Here is a 21,837-nt window from a genome sequence, read left to right as displayed (position 1 = left end):
GTACCCTTGCGCGTCGTAGGCGTCTGCGGCTCCTCTTCCGTCGTCGCGATCTCCGGGATGATGTTGTCTAAGTACTTAGACGCCGCCCTCGCGCGCTGGCGTCAGCTCTTCTTTTTTCTGCGCCAGCAAGCGCAGAGCCTGGAAGAGCTAGTTACCCATAGTCACTTTTTGGCTAACTTTTTCGTCCATTTTGACAATCTTTTCGAGTCGACTTGGACTCCTGGGGCCGGTAGGGATGCCTGGGTTTAAACCGTGCGACGCCTGTCACCGCCTGATGTCGGTGACCGACCCCCACCGCCGGTGTCTCTACTGTCTAGGGGCTGCCCAGGACGACATGTCGTGCCCCGACTGCCGGGCCTTGACCTCGAAAGCTAGGCGGGAGCGGTCCCGTTAGCTTCTCGAGCTCCGGGAGTCTGCTCCGCGCCGTTCAAGGTCCCGGTCAAGGAGGAAGTCAAGGGACCGGTCACGGAGCAGCAGCCATTGTCACTCGTCGAGCCATCATCACTCGTCGGGCTCAAAGTCCTCCGGTAAGTCGAGGCACTCAAAGAAGAAGTCGAAGAAGCGACATCGCTCTTCTGACTCCCCTCGCGTGACTCGGCCGAGGGTGGCACCACCCGCGTGGCTCCGCAGGAGTCGTGTCCGGCCCCACACCCTCCGGTCCCTGGGCTTAATGCGACTCCGGGCGAGATTCAAGATTTCTTTGTGGCAATGAGGACTCTTCCTGCCATCAAGGGGGTCCTAGAGCGTCGGCGGCTTTGGCCCCGGCGTCGTCGGCGACTTTGGTCCCGGCGCCGCAGGACACCCTGGGATCCAGGCCTCACGACTCCTCCGCTGGCGCCGACCCCTATGGTGCCACTCCTGACACCGTTCCCTGTCCGTGTCTGACATCGGAACGGCGCCGTCGATCGGTGAGGCCTTCACCTACGACCCGGCTCCTTCCTTTATGCCTGTCTATCAGGACAAGGATGAAGGGGAAGATTGGGAGGGGTCTGAGGACCCTCTGGCACAGCAGTGCCAGTTAAGTCAGGACTGGGCAGATGAGCTGGGGGAGGCCAGTGCTCTTCACACCTCACCAGACACTGGTTTCATCTCTCCTCCCTCCGTGGCTACGGAGGAGGGTGTTACATATAGCATGGTGTTGCGCAAGGCAGCCAAGGCCTTGGCTCTTGAGCTCCCTGCTTTGGCCGTGAGGACTAATCTCCTCACCGAGGTGCTTCAACCGCCAGTAAGATCTTCGGAGCCTATGCTGCCGTTCAATGAAGCCCTCACCAATGTTCTGATGGGCATTTGGTCCAGGCCCTCCACAGTGCCCCCTGTGGATCGGAACGTAGCCCGACGCCACCGCCCAGCTCCGGGCGACACCTGCTTCCTTGTCCACCCATCCCACACCCGAGAGTCTGGTGATCCAGGCCTCTACCTCCCAGACCGCATTCCTGTCCGCTCCTCTGGATCGGGAATCCAAAAGGCTTGACCAGTTCTGGAAGAAACTGTTCTCCTCAGTTAGTCTGGGGTTGCGGTTTATTAATACTGCATGCCTTTGGGGCCGTTACACCCACTCTCTGTGGGATACGGTGGCGGACGTGCTGCCTCCGTGTCCGGAGGAGGCCCGGACACGGCTTGCCCAGGCTCTTGCTAAGGGGCGGGATGCGGCATGGTATTCTATCAGATGTGGATTTGATACCACGGACTCGCTTGGCAGAGGGATCGCCACGACTGGCCGAGGTCCGCCAATTTTTCGGGGGATGTCTAGAACACACTCTTTGACATGCCCTTCGAGGGCCGTCGTCTTTTTGGCGACAAAGCAGACAGTGCGCTTGAGGGTTTCAAGGACTCCAGGGCTACGGCCAAGTCCTTGGGCCTGTCTGGCCAGCGCCAGCAGACTTCTGCTTTTCATCTATTTCGTGGCCAAGGAAGGGGCACCCTCACACGTTCGTCCAGCCACGGGCCGCAGTACCAACCTCAACGCGGTCGCGGACATGGTAACCGCCGCAGCGGTGCATGGGGACAACGGCCCGGTCAGTCCACATCCACCCCCGCAGCATCCGCCTCAAAACCCTCCTTGTCCGTGATTTCAGGCCCATTCAACGCCAGTGGGAGGCAGGGTTCGCCATCACCTACTCCACTGGCGTACCATCATTTCGGACAGGTGTGTGCTGCAAAATCGTCCGAAGGGGCAACTCCCTCCCCTTCGAGGTGACTCCTCCCGCCATGACACCGCAGTACCACCACATGTCTGGGGATCACTTGCGACTTCTGCAGGAGGAAGTTACGGCCCTCTTCGCCAAGGGGGCCATCGAGCGCGTTTCTGGGCCAGAAGTAGGTCGTGGTTGTTACTCCCAGTACTTTCTGGTTCCTAAGAAGGGCAAAAGGGGCCTACGCCCTATCTTGAACCTCGGGAGCGTAAACGGCTTCCTCCGGAAGGAGAAGTTCAAGATGCTGACTTTAGCTCAGGTTCTGGCTGCCCTGGACCCTGGAGACTGGATGGTAGCGTTGGACTTGCAGGACACTTATTTCCATATCCCCGGCCCACCGGCGCTACTTGCGGATCACGGCCACAAGCACTTTCAGTTCACCATGCTCCCCTTCGGCCTCACCAGTGCCCCTTGGATGTTCACGAAGGTGATGGCAGTGGTTGCAGCTCACCTGCGCAGATCAGGGATTTCTGTCTTCCGCTATCTCGACGACTGGTTGTTGAAGGCGGGTTCGCCCCAGACAGTCATCTCCCACCTCCAGACGGGCGATCTCCTGCACTTGCTGGGGTTCTCCATCAATGTGCCGAAGTCACACCTGAGTCCCTCCCAAAGGCCCCTCTTCATCGGAGCGGGTCTGGACTCGGCGCAGTTTCGGATTTATCCTCTCGATCAGCGGGTTCGGGATATTCAGGCTCTGATTCCGATCTTTCAGCCTTTATCCCGGGTTTTGGTCAGGCTGACGCTGCGGCTCCTGGGGCTGATGGCTTCCTGCATCCTGCTGGTACATCACGCCAGGTGGCGGATGCGGGCTCTGCAGTGGAACCTGAAGTTCCAGTGGGCACAGCATCAGGGCAACCTGTCCGACCACATCCTGATCTCGGAGGGCACTGCGAGTCAATTGCAGTGGTGGCTCACGGACCGCGATTGGGTCAGTGGCAGATCCCTCTCCCTTCCCCAACCGGAGCACACAGAGGTCACTATTGAAGGCTCTATCACCTTTTTACCATGTTTGCCAGACAAGCCAACCTTGTTTTATCGCCTGTTTGGATGAGGTTTATAAAATGCTTCACACACGTTTTCCCTTAAACTATTTGTGATGCCACATTGGGTCCTTAATTAATCTTAATATTTCTCAATTGCAATCCTATTGAGCCATTGCATAGCTGCTCGTTGCATCTCTTGACTTTGAAGACTATCTTCCCCATTGCTATCATTTCAGCTTCTCATGTGACTGAGCTTCAGGCACTGTGAATGCCTAAAGTTGTGACTCCTTTCCATGTTTGGCAATCTATCATCCTGCCTACGTTCTTTGCCTCGGTCACCCCTCAAATAAGGAGTAAAGGCTTCACTTGATGGACCGCAAAAGGGTTTTGAGCTTTTATATTGATCATATCACGAAACACAATGTGGACTGTGTGGGGAGTGCCGGAGCAGAGAAAGGGAAAGCTGTGCAAAAGAACCCTTTTGCATTGGCTATTCCACTCCATTAAGATCTTACTCACTTGCCAAGAAACGGTCATCGGAAGGTCTGAAACCCCATTCCACCAGGACTACGGCTGTTACCACTGCATTGGCACATGGATTGCCCGTTGACAGATGCTAGGCTGCAATGTAGTCATTGTTGCTTAGTTTCACAAATCTGTATTGCCTTGACAGCCATATCCGGCGGGAAGTACATTTCGCATGCTTGTTCCTGCAAGGTTTTTTGATGAGTCCACTCCAGGACCCTCAACCTGGAGAAGTTCTGCTTTACAATCTACTCCAAGATGAGGAATCTGTGGTTAGAAGTATCCATTAGAAGATACTTACATTTCTGGTGGATACTCTATTCTAACCACAGACTCATCACTGCTGTCGCAGCTCCCTATTCTATGGAGTAGCCTCTTTTTTTTTTTTACCTCTAAAAAGGTCCCAAACTAGGCACCTGCGCACTAGCACTACCAACTGCCCACGCTTTGTGTCTGAGGGTATAAAAGGAGATGGTCAAACTGACAGTGGCACGTATGGTTGGCACTTATATGCAGTCAAAACACTCCTTACAACAGCTGACCCAAGGTTCAGCACATCAATCCCTATCTATACAGATTTAGAGTTTTGTGCATCTGCTTCCGGCACTTGCTGCAATTAAGTGCCACTGGGGTCCAGAGAAAGCAAAGTCTTTGAGCATATGGAATGTGCACCAGAAATGAAGTCAAAGTCGTACACTATAGTCCATTAGTTCGTTTTATTGGTGAAAAAAGTAAGTGTCCATCAGCCAACGCGTTTCGTTCCTTCGACTAAAGGAACTTCATCAGGGCTCAAACAATCAAGTAGAACGTTCTAAAGTTTCATCTGTGAATAAGACAGTAGGAAATTCGTCCCATAATAAGTCTCAAATATATCGGCTCCCAAAGTGTCATCTGTGGGAGTAAAACCCCATTATCCGAGTGCAGTGTCGTCTGTGTCCCAACACTCGACAATTAAGTCTGTTGAGCCTTATAATAGACAAAAGTATACAACTTTGACTTTTTTTTTTTCCTTCGGAGTTTTATATAGCGCGAACTAGAACCGAACCGAATCAGTTATCAGAGAGCTTTACATAGCACCAGTTACGTTACATGAGGACACACTTTCATTTATTTTTTTATGTTTTTTTTAGGCACGGGGAGATTAAGTGATTTGCCCAGAATCACAGGTTTTTTTTTGGCGTCGTTACCGAGACTCGAACCCAGATCCCCAGGTCCGAGGTCGAGCGCCTTAGCCGTCAGGCCAACCCCTCTCCCCTTCATTTCTGATGCACCTTCCATTTCCTGCTTCGTCAGTTTGAGGGTAGTACATGGCCAATGTGGAGCCACATGGCGCCACACAGGAGCATGACTTGAGAAACTTTTTCTAGATCCATTCTAGCACCTGGGGAGTTCTCTAAGATGTGGAATCTGTGGTTAGACTATCCACTAGAAAGGGCATTACTGAAGATTAGTAACTTGTTTGTCATTACCCCACTAAATTAGTCTCCTTTGGTATTTTTTCCTGTGGTTTAGAAGTGTATTAGATTTGTCTGAGCCAACTCTGTAGAGTCCAGCCTGCCCAACCAGCCTCCTGGGCACCTTGGCTTCAGTATTTTAGTGAATACTCTAATATTGGCAGTCCAATTGTCCATCTTGAAACTATACTACCAGGTTTTTGATGGACATGTTTCTTTAAGAGACATCAGACACCCACCTCTTAACATTTTACCACCAGTAGCTACGTTCTGCAGCAGATCTGCACCTGTTATAGAGGCAACGCTCATCACTTGTTAAATTGTTTCCTCCATTTTTGAGAGTAGCCTGTCTGTACTGGCGCTCATGCGGTATGTACTGGTGGCCTTCCAGAGACATGTCTGGACTGATGCAGTCTATAAAACAGCCACCTGAGATTCTCTTTTATTTAAATACTGTACTGAATACTTGTCCCTGGGCTGATGCTAACCTAAGTCATACCATGCTTAGGACCAGATTTTCCCATACATTTACTCAATGTCTTATCCTATGTCTCCCACACTGCAAATCATGCTTGAGAAAATGTATTTCTTGCTAGACTAAATGACTGAGGTCCCTCAGTAGCTTAAGGCACATGGCTAGCCCACCAATTCATTTGCTAGACAGTAGCCATTAAATAATTTACATATTGATAGAAAAAAAAATGATTGGTGGGTAGGGCATTCACTGATACTCTTTCTGTTCTCCCCCAACCCCTTAGTCCTTCTTTGATTCTCTTCTCTTAAGGTCTCCTCTCTAGTCTCTAAACTGACAATGCCCTTGCTCTGCCCCCCAGTCATGAGCCATCCAATAGATACTTTAAGTTCCTGAAGAACTAGTCTTTAGGAATCAAGTCTTAATAAAACATGTTAAGGACAATGTCCACACTTTTGCAGTGCTAGAGCTCATGTTTTGCTACAGGGCTAAAAAAAAAATCTTCAGATTTTACGAGTTTTGTAATCTGCTTCTACTTGGATCAATCCGTTTTATAGTTAATTCTTGAAAACCCATCCAGGTTTGTGTTTTGAGACTTTGACATACTGATAATCAAGTCTAGGAGTGTAGTGTAGTTCCTATTATCCCAATAGGCTCTGCGCATTGGAATAATATCTTCAATAGTATAGACATAGGACAGAGGTTAACTAGGTCTTCTACTGTCGATATTAGACTTAAAGTTATGTGTGTTTGCCAGCTAGCTCAGAGTTCACTAGAAACTTTCTCGAATAGACAAGGAGGAGTTTAACCTCCCTGGATAGACAAGAAGGGATTTAGTTTCTGACAACCATAGAACATGACAACTTTGCTCTCCCCTAATCAAGAGTGTATCTCTAGAGTCGTGTGAAAACAAAAGACAACTTATTTTACTCAGTCAGTTCAGTGCATTCTTAGTTTCACCAGATTGTAGAGAAAAGGAAGAGACGGGCGTGTTCAATAAAAGATGTTATTTATTGATCAGTCTCTTTTCTCATACAAGAGAAATGAATTGCTATTATTGCAATACTTATTGTTAAGTAAAGTGCATACAGTAATAACAGAATTATAAAATAATACTGTAAAAGCATTGATATGGTATTTTAGCCATATGATACTTAAAATGGATAAAATAGATACATACATATATACATTGACTAATCGTACTCAACTGGTGCTTCTAACTACGCCTACCCCAATGTACCTGACCTAAGCCTAATACGTGGCGGGAGTAGATAAGTAGCAGTTTAAGTTAAGTTTGCTTTGCCAAGGGTCTGCTTCAAGAATTCTCTACAAAGGATGATTCAGTTCAGTACCTGGGATTTAGAAGGCTGGAGGGCTGGTATCTCTATCTCAGGTCTTGATATTCCAGCTGCCTGCGAGGGCGGCTTGGAAGCGCCGGAGCTGGATTTCTCGGCAGGAGGAAAGGCAGCGTCTCTCTCTCTCAGCGCGTCAGAAAGGAGGGGCAGCGTCTGTGGGCTTCGCTGTCAGCTGGGCTCCTCGGCAAGTCTCGCTGCTCCAATCTTGTCACCACCTCGTGTGTTTGCTTAAGGCAATGTCGGTATTATTTATACCTGAAAGGTGCCGGGATTGACGTAAGGATGGACATAAATACGTCAATAAGGATGTCATACGAACTGGTCGTTCGCACATTCTTGACTGAAGTTCTCGGCTGAATCAAAACAATGGCTGTGGGGATTTCCCAGGTCGTGGTAGGTTTGATTTGTTTTGAGAACACCGTATGCCTATTAGGGGGCTGGAGAAATAGTGCTTGCCTAATGAGATGGCATGCACTATGACCTAATCAGATAACTGGCTTCTGTGCCGTTGTTTGGCTAATCAGATAACGGGGTTCTGTGCAGTTGAATGGCTGCTAGTTAATTATTAACCAGACAAGGGTCAGAAATAGGGGGATCGATACAGTACCCATAGTAAATACACCACACCCACTCCACGTAATCTATGTCCATATTTACAAGTCTAGGCATAGTAAACAAAACTAGTAGTGCATGTGTATACCGAACCACCCCAAAATACAATCATTTGCATATTGAAATTTGGAAATGCGAAACACACGAAAAGATGAGTATAGTTACTATATGCACTTCAAGCAGTATAATAATGCTAAATCTAAACGCATATTTTGAAATCAGCATGAACGAAATGCGGAAATTACACATGAAATGGCTCTTAATACAGAATAAAAGGTCGAGACCATCTCATCACAAAAATCATAAATACTTGTGAACATGCTAGAGGGTAGCTAATGTCTCTAGAGTAGCTAAATATAGAAATTTTGTTCTCTAAGAATAGTTTTACTTTAAGCAGAAGATAAGTGTCCCAAAAAATCGTAAATATTTTTGGAAATGGAAGGGGAGAAAAAATTGTCTCGCTCTCCGAAAAAACTGGTGAGAAAATTTCTTATTGCTTTATTTTCAACGTTGAAGGCCAAATTCAGGGTGTAGGGAACGCCGTGTGCTAGTTTGTTCAGTCATTCTTTCTGCTCTGGTGAAAACATCATATTGTTGAGACTTTCGAAAAAACTGTCAACTGCTTCCTGCGAGAGTTCCACTAACTCGGAAAAATTTTGTGACATGCATTCATGAGCATGATTGCCTTCATTGATGTTTCGATCAGCATAGCTGACAGAAGGTCGTACCTGATCGATGCTGCTTTCATCTTGTACTTCACAACTCTTCAATCGTAGTGGTGAAGTCTCCACGAATGCCGTCATCAGGATTGGTAGCCGCTGGGGACAGCACAATGCATGAGCCGTTACCGGACCCAACAGAGTCTCTGCGTCCATTGGCACATCCGATTGTAGTGTCAGACAGGTGTCCAACCCGCATTCTTCGCCGCATAGCAAGCACCTTAATACAGGCATAGAAAGAAACCAAGTCATGTTCAAATCTCGTAGCCGTGCTAGTCCAAGGACTTTAGTTATGCGGTCCCGGTAGCCAATAGCTCGGATTGTTTCTTCCATTATCGCTGGTGTCTTGTCTGTGACGTGGTTTGCCATAGCGAAGTAACAGGATCAAAAATAGGATGCCTGCCACTAGTCCAAAAAGGAGAGGAAGTCCGCCAAAGATGGAATGGACAAAATCAGGAAAAATACCCAGGATGGCTTTGAATGGGGTTAAAGCTCCCGAAAACACTGTCTTAAATACACTCGCGATTCCGCTTGTATCAGAAATATTTAAGATTTCGCTCAGTATTTCTGCGAAATGTATGGGGGAATTGGTTGATAACAGTGAATGAATCTCAGCAGTTGTCCTTGCTACTTGGAGATCATACGTTTCTTTTGATGACGTTAACATGGTTGGCGTCTGTAGGAGCACTGTCTTCATTCTGCTTAAAGTATCAATTCGAATAGAAGAAATTTTCAAACTGGGCCACAACCGTGCCTCCCTGTCTCGGGCATCGTTCGGGAACAATACTCGTTCACAGCACATGACCTTCGTAGTCACGGTTATGAGATGGTTTTCCGGGCAGCAGACTGCAACATCTGCGATCTACAATTAGAATGTAACTCCCGTTCGAGAGTCTCCTAAAGAATGGTTCTATTTGTGTTGCAGGTGTGCCTAGCTGGTGACATGAAAGGTTATTTGAAGTCCCTTCACATGCTCCATGCAAACTAATACCCTGACACAGAAGTGTACCGCTTAGTGACCTTTCACAATTATTGCCACTAAGGAACACACTTTGTCCTTTATTACTAACACATGCGTGTGTATAGGGCAAGTTCCATGTTGACTTAATGTATCCTTTACCCAACCTTTCATACTGGCCTGCCTGTATATATTTTTGGCAGTATTGAAACTGGAAAGTTGTTATCGGAATATTTATTATCCCATGTATTATCCATTCAATGACCGGTCGTTCTGACATTGTCAATGGTAATCTCTCAAGTTTTTCAATGCTCAGAATTGTATAGTCAGCACCCTTCTGTGCCAAACTGATTTGTTTATCAGTAAGGTTAAAGATATTAAATAGTGACGTTGTGTTGATTAAACGCCAAGGCACATAGCCTGAACGCAGATTTTGTAAAGTCCAGCCAAGTTGTACAATAGAACTCAATTGGGACTGACCGTGTTGTAACATCAGTAAGTCTTGCGATATTATATCGATTGCTGAAGACACAATACTGTCCAGTGAATATATTCTGGAGGACAGAGTCCTTAACCCATTGTCCACGACAGAGTGATTTTTCCAAATTAATACGGTCAATTTCCCGTATTTTTTCTGCTGTCTCAATTTGGGTTACTTTCCAAAACTTCATTGTAAGCTGCATATATAGAAGCCGCTATGAAACGTTATTGACGCTGTTTGTGTGGTCCCATAATGAAATCACGCAAGTCAGCACCCTCTTGAAGTAAAGTTAGGTGTTGCTTAATTTCTGCCAGTGTGGATGTTTGTAGCCATTGAAGGCAGAGCTTGCCCACACTGTAAGTAGTTACTATCCCTGGATGTTGTCTTTGGGAATATCCAGGGTCTGGCCTGGTCAATTTGAACCCCTGTATTTTGTTCAGGAATCTGTCTTGACAGTTATTAGTGTCTGAGGGCCAGATCAACCATTGTTTCCAATCAGGATGTGTTCTGTTTTGGTTTAAAATATGGTTCACGTCTATCTCAACATCTATAGAGCTATTACTGTTCGTTGTTGGCTTTGGAATAGACGGTTTGTTTAAGTCTTTGATTTTGGCTAAGCCAAGACAGGTAGTTTGTTGAATGGTGTCATTCAAAAATATAATTTGTTCTGGGATCATGCAGGCTCTGAACAATGATTCTATACCTTGTACTTGCCAATCTTTTGTACCCCAAAGAGTTTTTGTTTCAATGTTACTGTTCCAGAAATCAAAACCAAATGTATTCATTTGCTCAAAAAACGAATCTGAATATATCAATTTTGTGTTTGTAAGCATGGTCTTCATACCTGTCTTATTTGACAATTTGAAATAAAAAATTTCTGCATTACTTGTGTTAAACCCTGAAAAGTATGAATATTTATCAAAAAATGTTTTGGAACTACCCCTTGGTGGAGTAGCACAATGTTCCCATTGGTTATAATTTAAAACATTTCTAGGTTGTGCAGATTTATGGAGATAATGGTTACCATAGTGGTTATAGCAGAACATTTGATCATAATTAGACGAACCCTGCAAATAATCATGTTCTGTAAATTTAGCAGACATTACTAGGTCAGACATCATATCATTAATACTTTCAAAGTCCCAATCATCAGCAAATGTGCTTGGTTTTACAAAGTCACTTAACGAGATCTTAAATTAGTGTGGATACTTCAGGATTTCAACCGGGCCATAGATTTCATAATCAGTATTGTCCCATGCTACACCGCCTGGTATAGGGTTGGCTGTGAAGTTCACTGAAGAAAGTTCTCTTTTCTTGACGTGTGAAGATGTGTGTGGTTTAAGGACCAAGTTGATTTTCTGTCTTGCTGTGTCCATTTTAGCATATTTTCCCTCAATGAAATGTCCCAAGCATAGTACCATGATGAGCCAAAGTATGAGGATAAATGCACCTAATGTCACCCAAATTTCAATCCATGGAGAAGTCAGATAGGTTCCCTTTAGTTGATGAAAAAGTTCTTTTGCTTTGTCTTTAAAAGTTTTTGTTGATGGCTGTACTTCTGGTTCGCTTTGTTCTTCTGAAGAATCATCGAAATTGATGAAGTAGCCGGATGCCGTTCTGTCAATTGTTCCAATTGTTTCTGGATTACTTTTTGCTTTTGGATTTTGCTTTGTTTCATTAGTAAAGTCTGTAGTTACATCATCGTAGGTTGTTGTTTCTTGATGAAAAGCTTTTATTTGGGTTTTAAGAGGTTCAAGTTCCATTGCTTTGTTGCATAGTTCTTGTTGTTTCACTGTAGATTTTCCAAATGTGATCAGTCTTTCAGTTTGAACCTCTGTGGATGTAGCAAACTTTGGTGTTCTGCTACTTCTTGGGAGTCCACTTGGCCTACTATTTGTTATCGGCCACATGATTGTGGTTTAACCAGGTCGATGGATATGACTCGGTTCTCCTTTTTACCAGCAAGGGGCGGTAGTACTACTGATCTTGTCCCGTTGATAGACAAGACAGGAACTGCTTTTCTGTAAGAAGGCCCAAATTCCTTCTTTACCGCGATCTTCTCTCTGACCAGATCCCCGACTTTTGGAATCCAGACAGGCCTTGCTGGGACAGGTGGTTTTTCTTCAGTGGTTGCTGGCTGCTGTTTCAACTTTATGTTGCTCAGGTCTTTTCTTGTTTCATTTAAGTCCTGTAAAATAGCCAAGCGATCTTTGATATCAAAGCATTTTTCTTTAACCACTGAAGTCTATCTAAGTCCTGGATTAACATTCTAGTCCCAAACAATAGTTCGTACGGACTGAGTCCTTTCAGAGAATTTCTTGGCAGGTTATTTAGACTACGTTGGACACTTATTAGATGTTTGACCCACCCAACTCCTGAACCTAATATCTTTGCTGTTATAGATTGCTTTATGCCTTGGTTTTTTCTTTACACCATCCCGTTTCCCTCAGGAAGGAAGTGAGAAGAGTCCCGCAATGCAATGTTCATTCTGGCCAGTCACCCCCCATAAGCTGTTTTAGAGCTAAAGGAAAGATTTTTGTCAGAACGTAACATGCTTCTAGCGTATATGCCATTCTAGACTCGCAAATCTTTGTATAACAGTTCCGACGTCAGCCGAAAGTTGGGGTCTACATTATAAGTGAAGATAGTCTCTACATGTTAATACGACGCATTATTCATACTGTGTATTTATTATTTTTTTGTTGATTTGATACATTCTGGAGTGAAACGCCATGGTAGTAAACCGTTTCTCTCGCCACTGCGATCTCTGTTGCAGTCTGGGCAGTTTTTTACAAAAATGTGATGATGCAGGCTCATGCCTGGCCACTAGTACACTGATTGTAATTCTTCCAGAGAATCTTTTAGCTTAAGGTGTCTGAGACCCTCACCCATATGTGCGTCTGCTATTAACAAGCCTCTCCTGTCCGTGTTTGGAATTACTCTATCCCCCACTCCAGGGATTCGAGCAAAAGGGACTGAGTTTGCATCGATTATGTATGTATAATTGAGTGGGTAATTGATCGGTAGCGCTGAGCAGTCGCCTTTTGATGACGTTTTTACTGCCAGCACAGTTTCACCGTCAATGTATTTTACTGCATGCTTTTTTGTAGCTACGGAAGCCGATTTAGTTGCTACCGCTGTGGCTGTCTCAGCCAATGAATTCCCTGCAACGTGAACGCCATCACGCTGATGACTCAGTGAATGTATCACGTGAGTTTTTGGTAGTTCTTTCTGTAAAAGAACTACTTGTTCCCAAAGCACTTTTTGCTTTATTGTTGCACCTGTGTCATCTTTGTAACCGTTTTAAATCCATTTCTGTAAATCGTTATTGTATGATTTGACGCAGTAATACGAGTCGCACACTATAAGTGTCGGGAATTCGCGATCGGCATTATCTAGCGCCATTTTTAACGCTATTATTTCAGTTTGTTGTTCTGAATTATTTTCTACTGAGTGTGTTTTTGTAAGTAGAGGTCTTAATTTACCTCCGCGCCACACTACTTTCACAATTTCGCATGTGGCGTTGTAAGCCAGCTCTCCCCAAACTGAGGGTTGAGCATGACCGTCTGTATATATTACACAGGCGTACTGTCGTAAAGGCAGAATGTCGATTGGCAGAGGGTATTCTCTCTCATATTCTAGATATTTTAATTCTTTCATTTCCGGGTCAAAATACTATTTTACTTTGTCTGTAGCAACAGAATTTACCCATTGTATCCATTCTGGATTCAGTGCCGTTGTCGGTAAATTACATGGTGTTGTTAATGCCTCAAAAGCTGATTCTGCTGTTCTGACTGTAACCTGTCTACCGTCTGCTTGGTATATTTCTTTTGCTACGGCTGTTTGAACCGCATGAACAATGTTTTCCTTAATGCTGAACCTTTTTTCAGCTTCTGTGTACAAATGTGATTTGTATGCAATTGGTACCTTCTCTCCCTCATTAGAGGTCAGGTATGTGAATCCGCATCTTCCTGGGATGACTCGAATCACAAGGTTGCGTGTGTTGTCACGTGTTTGTAATTTTGTTTTAACTAACATATCTGTTTGTAAAGATCTCAAAATTTCTGTGTGTTTTTGAGTCCAATTGATTCTTTTAAAATCTGGTTTTATAAGATCATAGAGGTTTAACTCTCTCTGCATAATTTATAATGTAAGTTCTTCCGAAATTTAGGAAACCTAGAATTGATTGTAAGTTTTTTAGTGTTCTAGGTGCTTGGATTACAGCACATTTCTCTAGGAAATTGTCAGCCAGGCTTTTGCTTTCACTTGATAGTTCATATCCTAAAAACAGGACTGTTAGATGGGCAATTCTTGACTTTTTAAAGTTGAATTTGTAACCCTCCGCTGCGAACCCAAGTATTATGGTGTTCACTCTCTTCAAGTGAGTATCCAAGTCATCATCTGTTAGATAGATGTCATCGGCATAAGATAATGCCTCATCATCATATATTTGTAGTAACTCTGTTACTCTTGCTGAGAATAATCCTGGGCTGTTTTTAAACCCCTGGGGCAAACAACAGAAATTTTTTTGCACGCCATTTATTGAGAACGCGGTCAATTATCTGCTCTCTGGTGCTACATTTTGACAGAAGAATCCATTAGAGATGTCTAATATTTTGTATTTTTTGCGCACTATGTTATTCATTAGTGCAGCACTATGCGAGTTTTGTACTGCCAAGGTTTTGCAACATGAGTTAAGGTGTCTGTAGTCCAAAACAAGACGATATGAATTGTCTGGTTTGGAGACAGGAAACAAAGGATTATTCATTTGTGAGGTGCAAGTTTCAATCACCCCCTGGTATTCAAGTTGATCTAGGATCTTTTACCCGTTTCCTAGCTTCTTGCTTAATTGGGTACTGCCTCTGTGCAGTAGGTTGTGATTTTAACTGGATTTTGTGGGGAGGAGAGTCCTCATCCCGTCCCACATGGTTTTTATATAATGCAGGAGCTTGGGCTACTGCCCACTTTCTTGCAAGTGTATATTTTTTATGAATTGGAATATTATTTGAGAAGGCAGGCATAATTATTTCTTCGCCATGAGGGCACTCCCTGACAAACTCTGGTGGCCAGTCTCTTTCAGCTAGAAGGATGTCATAGCCCTTGGAGAGATTATCCCAAAAGAGACCCCTTATTTTCCTAGTCTTATCCCCCTCTATACGCAATGTTATTTCATATATTTTTTGAGGTTTGCTAACTCTGGTGTCTGCAGTTTCCACCTGAATGTATTCATTCGTGTCCACTGTCTCCAGATGATTCATAAGGATCTTGCGAGCTATGCTCACTTCTGCTGCGCTGTCTAGCATTGTCTGAGCCCATTCTCCGTTTTTCAGCTGTGTCCTCAGTATTCTCGGCATGGTTGATTACTTTAATACTGGCTACCTTCTTTTTTGGAAACTGTAATTTTTTATTTTGATGAGCAGGTTCCTTGTCTTTGGACTTGACGTGCTCTTCCCTGTGTTCTGATCGTCCTCTTCTTTCCGATTTCTGCGAGGAAGTCTGAAAAGATTGAGAGGGACGTGTATCAATATCTTGATATCTATCAGGTTTCTTCAGATTATCCCTATTTCTAAGGTTGTATTTTTTCTCATAGGGCTCCCTTTGGGGAGACTTGTGTCCTTGGTCCGGAGATCTTTCTCTCCGCCGAGGAGACCTTCCTCTGGACTGGAATCTTTTTTCTTTAGGAGTGGATTGTTTATTTCCATCCCAGCTCTTTTTTTGAGTGTTTAGATTATTTTTAATAAATATTTTTTCAGGTTTTTCAATGAGTTGGGGTTTCACCGGTTTTCCACCCAAACTATCTCTTCCTAGTTCTTCATAGGATTTTTCTATGACTCTGGCAATCTCGAATGGTTGGTCTGCTATATCTGTCTCTTTTAACCTCTGGCGGATCGCCACATTTGCTGCTTCTCCCTTTATATTGGCTAATAATATTGCAGAGACCTGCTTGAAGTCTTTTAGTAATTTCATACCAAGAGTTAAAGCAGGTTCTGGACCGTATTCATCTTGAATTTGTTTTAGCACATCTGGTATTACTGACATGGATGGAACACCATGTGTTTTTGTGTAAATGGAAGCAAAGACTGTACCCCAAGTGTCACAGTCCTCCACATGTGGTGCGATTCCCATTGGAAGACGGTCAGAATCCTGTGTTTCTCAACCGGGGTGGTATCTGGAAATACCGCCTCTATTTGAGTGATTTTTTGTGCTAACCAGAATGGAATTTGTTCCCGTTTTGTGGGTACTTTACCTAGACAGGACTGTATGTTCTGTGGTGTAATTTTATTTGTGTTCCCTTGGTGCGGGATCAGCTGTGGAATTTTAATAGCTGGTTGGACTGTTGAAGTCCGCATTACATATTGGACTAATTGTCTGTGTATTTTAATTAGTTGTTTTAGCTGTGCTAAAAGATCTGGTGCAGACATTTCTTCAATGTCTGGATGTGGTGTGTATCCGGATAGGACCGGCCACGTTGCTCCTGGTCTACCTAGTGGACCGAGCCTGGTGATGTGATTATGTTTTAGGGCGCCATTAAACCAGAGCAGGTGCTCTTGGTATTTGAGTGGTATTTCCACCTCCTCGAAAGGAGTGCACTCATTAGGAGGTTCCTCTATTTTGTAATAGTGGAAGTCCTTTGTTACAGCGTTTGCTGCTGGAAAGTTTATCCATGAATAGAATACCTCTGTCTGCCGACATTCGTGTGCCTCAATTACGAATATGACTGTACCACCTCTCGGTGTCAGCCCATTTTCTATAAGTTTTAAAGCTATAGATTTTCTTATGTTGACCGGGATGAGTATTGCCTCCGGGTCTTGCTGTAGGAGACTATTATCAGCAGCTAGGAGTTGAGCTGCTATTCTAACTGTCTCCCTTTCTTCTTCTTCAGCTTGTGACATTTTAATGTCAAGAAAGTTATTTTATTTATTTGCAGATCAGGTTTCTATGGAAACAAAGATTAGATGCACAATATTTTGGAACAGTGTATCCTTCAACGTTGAATAAACCAAGAACCATACATAGGAGTCTCCTCCTACTAAGTTTGGCGGATATAACCTTTTACCCACTCCAGACGTCTTTGGAGTATTATGGGGAAAAAGGGGTCTGTGTGAAAAAGCACGACTGAGTTACTCTAATGTCTTACGTTAGATTTATCGCCTATCCAAACAGTTGGGCGCCATGTAGTGTAGTTCCTATTATCCCAATAGGCTCTGCGCATTGGAATAATATCTTCAATAGTATAGACATAGGACAGAGGTTAACTAGGTCTTCTACTGTCGATATTAGACTTAAAGTTATGTGTGTTTGCCAGCTAGCTCAGAGTTCACTAGAAACTTTCTCGAATAGACAAGGAGGAGTTTAACCTCCCTGGATAGACAAGAAGGGATTTAGTTTCTGACAACCATAGAACATGACAACTTTGCTCTCCCCTAATCAAGAGTGTATCTCTAGAGTCGTGTGAAAACAAAAGACAACTTATTTTACTCAGTCAGTTCAGTGCATTCTTAGTTTCACCAGATTGTAGAGAAAAGGAAGAGACGGGCGTGTTCAATAAAAGATGTTATTTATTGATCAGTCTCTTTTCTCATACAAGAGAAATGAATCGCTATTATTGCAATACTTATTGTTAAGTAAAGTGCATACAGTAATAACAGAATTATAAAATAATACTGTAAAAGCATTGATATGGTTTCTTAGCCATATGATACTTAAAATGGATAAAATAGATACATACATATATACATTGACTAATCGTACTCAACTGGTGCTTCTAACTACGCCTAACCCAATGTACCTGACCTAAGCCTAATATGTGGCGGGAGTAGATAAGTAGCAGTTTAAGTTAAGTTTGCTTTGCCAAGGGTCTGCTTCAAGAATTCTCTACAAAGGATGATTCAGTTCAGTACCTGGGATTTAGAAGGCTGGAGGGCTGGTATCTCTATCTCAGGTCTTGATATTCCAGCTGCCTGCGAGGGCGGCTTGGAAGCGCCGGAGCTGGATTTCTCGGCAGGAGAAAAGGCAGCGTCTCTCTCTCAGCGCGTCAGAAAGGAGGGGCAGCGTCTGTGGGCTTCGCTGTCAGCTGGGCTCCTCGGCAAGTCTCGCTGCTCCAATCTTGTCACCACCTCGTGTGTTTGCTTAAGGCAATGTCGGTATTATTTATACCGGAAAGGTGCCGGGATTGACGTAAGGATGGACATAAATACGTCAATAAGGATGTCATACGAACTTGTCGTTCGCACATTCTTGACTGAAGTTCTCGGCTAAATCAAAACAATGGCTGTGGGGATTTCCCAGGTCGTGGTAGGTTTGATTTGTTTTGAGAACACCGTATGCCTATTAGGGGGCTGGAGAAATAGTGCTTGCCTAATGAGATGGCATGCGCTATGACCTAATCAGATAACTGGCTTCTGTGCCGTTGTTTGGCTAATCAGATAACGGGTTTCTGTGCAGTTGAATGGCTGCTAGTTAATTATTAACCAGACAAGGGTCAGAAATAGGGGGATCGATACAGTACCCATAGTAAATACACCACAGGAGTAAGGAGACCTGTAGGAGAGTAGGGTCTGCTTCCTATGGTCACCCCCACTTTTTGCTTTGCTTTACTGGTTTTTGACTCCGATGTGGCTGTGGGCCTGCTAATCAGACCCACAGCCCAGATGCACTCTCTCTAAATTCACACCATGTACTCTAGGTACATCCACAATTGGGAATTGGGAATTAGTTCACCTTGTCAGCCCCTGTAGAAGTGTACCTTAGGTACTCTGGGCATAGGTGGAACCAAGGCCTACCAGGGGCTGCAGCATGTATTATGCCACCACTGGCTGGCCACTCAAACTGACACAACTGGCTGATCACTCAGCTGGGGCAAGGTCGTGTAATCACCCCTTGCTTAGGTATAGTATTCCTATATCTACCCTTAAATATAGACCCCCAGTAACCTATAAGTCACTCCTATGGCAGGCCTTAACAATCCTGGAGGCAGAGTGCTTGGTTATGTGTGAGATGGTGCTCTAGCATGAGCTGAGCCTGTCTGCAGATTTCGGAACCATGTCCTTATAGCTGTTCTATGATATTGCCATACAATATACTCTTAAGTGCATTATAATCCTCGCGGTTGAATGCTAACTTTGGTTTGGCTTTATCTAAACATGTCGTGTAAGGTGTCATACGCTTTGGAATACTACCCCCTCGCCAATTCTGGCGACGGGGGTAGCATTCCACCCTTCTAGAGGGAGAAGACATGTTGTTGCTGACTATATTTATTTATTTATTTATTTTATTTATTTATTTTAAAAGTTTTATATAGCGCTGGCTAGACCCGGAGATATCAGAGCGCTTTACATGAGCATCAGATCATAGTTACAGGTTACATCGTTACAAAGGTTACACAGTTCTTAGAGCTTGGCAACATAGTTACTTGTACGGTCGAGATAAACAATAAGCACACATACGTAAGGAGAAAAGAAGGCAAGATGAGAGATTCAGGGGGGGTTGGAGTAGGGGAAGTAGACAGATAATGAAGGTGGGAAAGAGGAGGGGAGGGGAGGGTGAGAGACACAGCATGGGGAGAAGAGGGGGAAGGGTGATGGGGACACAAGCCGGTAGACGAGTCAAGGCAACGTCCAAAGTCAAGTAAGCTGTGATCCCAGGGGAAGTCTATTGAGAGAGGCTCCCTTTACGTAGTGGACTCTCTCAGAGAGGTCTCTGAGACTCCAAGGCCTACATACTGGATCCTTCCCCAAAAAGGGGAGAGGGAGTGCTTTGGCAAGGGGTGCCATACCATACCTCAAGTGTGAGTGGCTCCCTTGGCGCAGTGGACTCACTCAGCGGGTTCGCTGAGACTCCAGAGTATAGATATTGGATCTTTCCCCTACAAGGGGAGAAGGAGTGCTTAGTCAAAAGGCACAAAGGACAGGGAGTAGGCAGAGTAGCAGGCAAGGGGAGAGATTCAAGGGAGAGAGGATAGGAGCTAGGGAAGAGACAATAGGGAGAGACGAAAAGAAGTCTGCCTAAAGACCGACTGGGTAGGTGACGACCAAGGAGGGAATCCAAGGTCCATCTCCCCTATAGCTAAACCAAGTAGCTCCATCGGGCATCAGACAAAATAGTTCTGTCTCAAAACATTGAGAGAGGAGGGAGGGAGGGAGAGACATAAGTAGAGGGAGGATGCGGTAGGAGACGATAGGAGAGGCGACAGGAAGTGCAACAATGTGGTTCAACAATATACTAGAAGAAGATCAACAAATCCGCATTAAATCAAACAATCAGCAATACAATTAGGGGAGGAGAGAAAGTAGTGGGGGGTAGGGGAGGAGAGAGAGTGAGGATAAGGGAAGAGACAACCATAGCGACGAAAGGAAGTCTGTCTAAGGTTCAAAGAAAAACAGGGTGGGGACAAAGGGCAAGGGCATGTGAGGGCTGAGGACAGCGGACAGAAGCTGGAAAGAGTAGGAGCGGAGAGGGGGGGAAGGTTGCATAAGGTGAGGATCGCTAGGTTAGAACAAGGGTTCGCCCGGTGTCAAGGATGAACTATCAAGGCACCTTCAGCGGCACTAGGGCAGCAGGGTGCTGAGACCCAATGAGGGATAGGGGCCTCCGGTTGGTGGCTGCTCACATGCAGGCCATGAGATTGTGGGATAAAAGCTCCTGATGTTAGGCTCAGGGCAAAGGGGGATCTGAGTTAGCACCCAATATACACCCGCAGTGGCACAGGGGCAGCTGGGTGCAGGGTGCTGTTTTGGCATCGGGTGCCCTGTTGATTTCAATGGAGATTTTCTGGTTTCACTGCAGGCTGGGGGACAAAGATCTTCTAGAGGGGACCACTGGCTGGAGAGGTAAATTGAGATTTGCAACGATGACCGTATACGGCGTAGCCTCTGGTGGAAGATGTAAGGGGCCTCTGCCTAACAGCTCCTTCCCATCGCCCCATAATTTACCTCTAGGACCCTGTGTTCCTACCCTCCCTCTGCATACATGCTGGGCATGTTGATTCAATTGTGTTGCTGGGGCTGGAGCTAAAACTGTAGGGCGTTCTACCAACGCTGCTGCCACAGACACAAGTCTGACCTCCTGCTGCTGGGAGTCCTTCCAGTCACCGAGGTTTGGACAATAGGTTTCCTGCCTGGAGAGGTGCGAGCACCTCCCCAGACAGGACTTTGTGTATTGGGACAGGGAGGGCTGAATAGATTGAGACACTGCCTGGGGCACACTAGGTGCTCCATGCATAGTCCAGTTCAAACCGGTGCTGGGGCGCCCCAGCTCTGGCGAGAAACTGGACAAAGGAGAGGGGGTGTAACCACCCCCCTTCCTGGTCCCACCCACAGGAGGGACCTAGAATGTAAACCAGCCCCCTTTAGTTGTATAAAGGTAGGATCTGACCCAGGAGACTTTAGATTAATCCTGGAATCGACTTGAAACGAAACTCTGGACCCTTCGACATTCACCTGAGCTGAAGACTCTCCCTTGTGGCCAAGGAGTGACCACCCTGGGCAACCAGGCACCATCCAGCAACTCGACGGCTTGCTTTGTCCCCGTTCCCGCCGGAACCCGAGCACAGAGCCTGACAAGACCTCGACTCCCGGACCTCTCTGACCCCACTGCACGACTCCAGCACAGCTGAGCCCCGTGGAAGGCGTCGGACCCCGTGGAACCAGGCAACTTGGAAAGTCTTCAACTTGCTAACAGCACAGCTTCTGAGGCATCCTCGAATCTGTACCCTGGGAACTTAGACACCCCGACCTCCACCTGCACCGAAGATCAGCCCCCCACACTCCACGAGATCTGCGTGGGGCCCTTCTGCTTGTGTTCTGCTCGAAGCGTTGTCCCGGTTGCTGGCCAGTTGGCTAGTAGCCCTGTGACTACGATCCTTTTGAAAAGGTGAAGTACCTCCGACCCTCCTGGTCTGCACCAGAAGCTCTTTGTGTATCCTGCGTGGGTTGCCTTTGCTTAGGCTTGTTGGCTCCGATCTTGAAGTCGACCCCTCCATCTACGAGAACCTTCGTGGGACAGCTCCTCTCCAGCACCTGGTCGTCCTTGACGCCTCCTGGTCTGCGTGGCTGCAACGACCAGCTTCACGACCGCTCCTGATTGCT

At 45.5% G+C, this 21,837-nt stretch overlaps 1 protein-coding gene across 1 annotated transcript in view; it reads left to right on the top strand.

The window, feature by feature from the left end:
• Positions 1 to 21,837, top strand: part of ANLN (anillin, actin binding protein) — a 262,650-nt gene that overhangs the window by 196,217 nt on the left and 44,596 nt on the right. The gene's annotated exons all lie outside the window — the stretch shown is intronic.

The sequence above is a fragment of the Lissotriton helveticus genome, chromosome 4_1 (assembly GCF_964261635.1).
Source record: "Lissotriton helveticus chromosome 4_1, aLisHel1.1, whole genome shotgun sequence".
Classification (NCBI taxonomy): domain Eukaryota; kingdom Metazoa; phylum Chordata; class Amphibia; order Caudata; family Salamandridae; genus Lissotriton; species Lissotriton helveticus.
The sequence above is the reverse complement of the archived record's forward strand: the minus strand, read 5'-3'. Positions and strand labels throughout refer to the sequence as shown.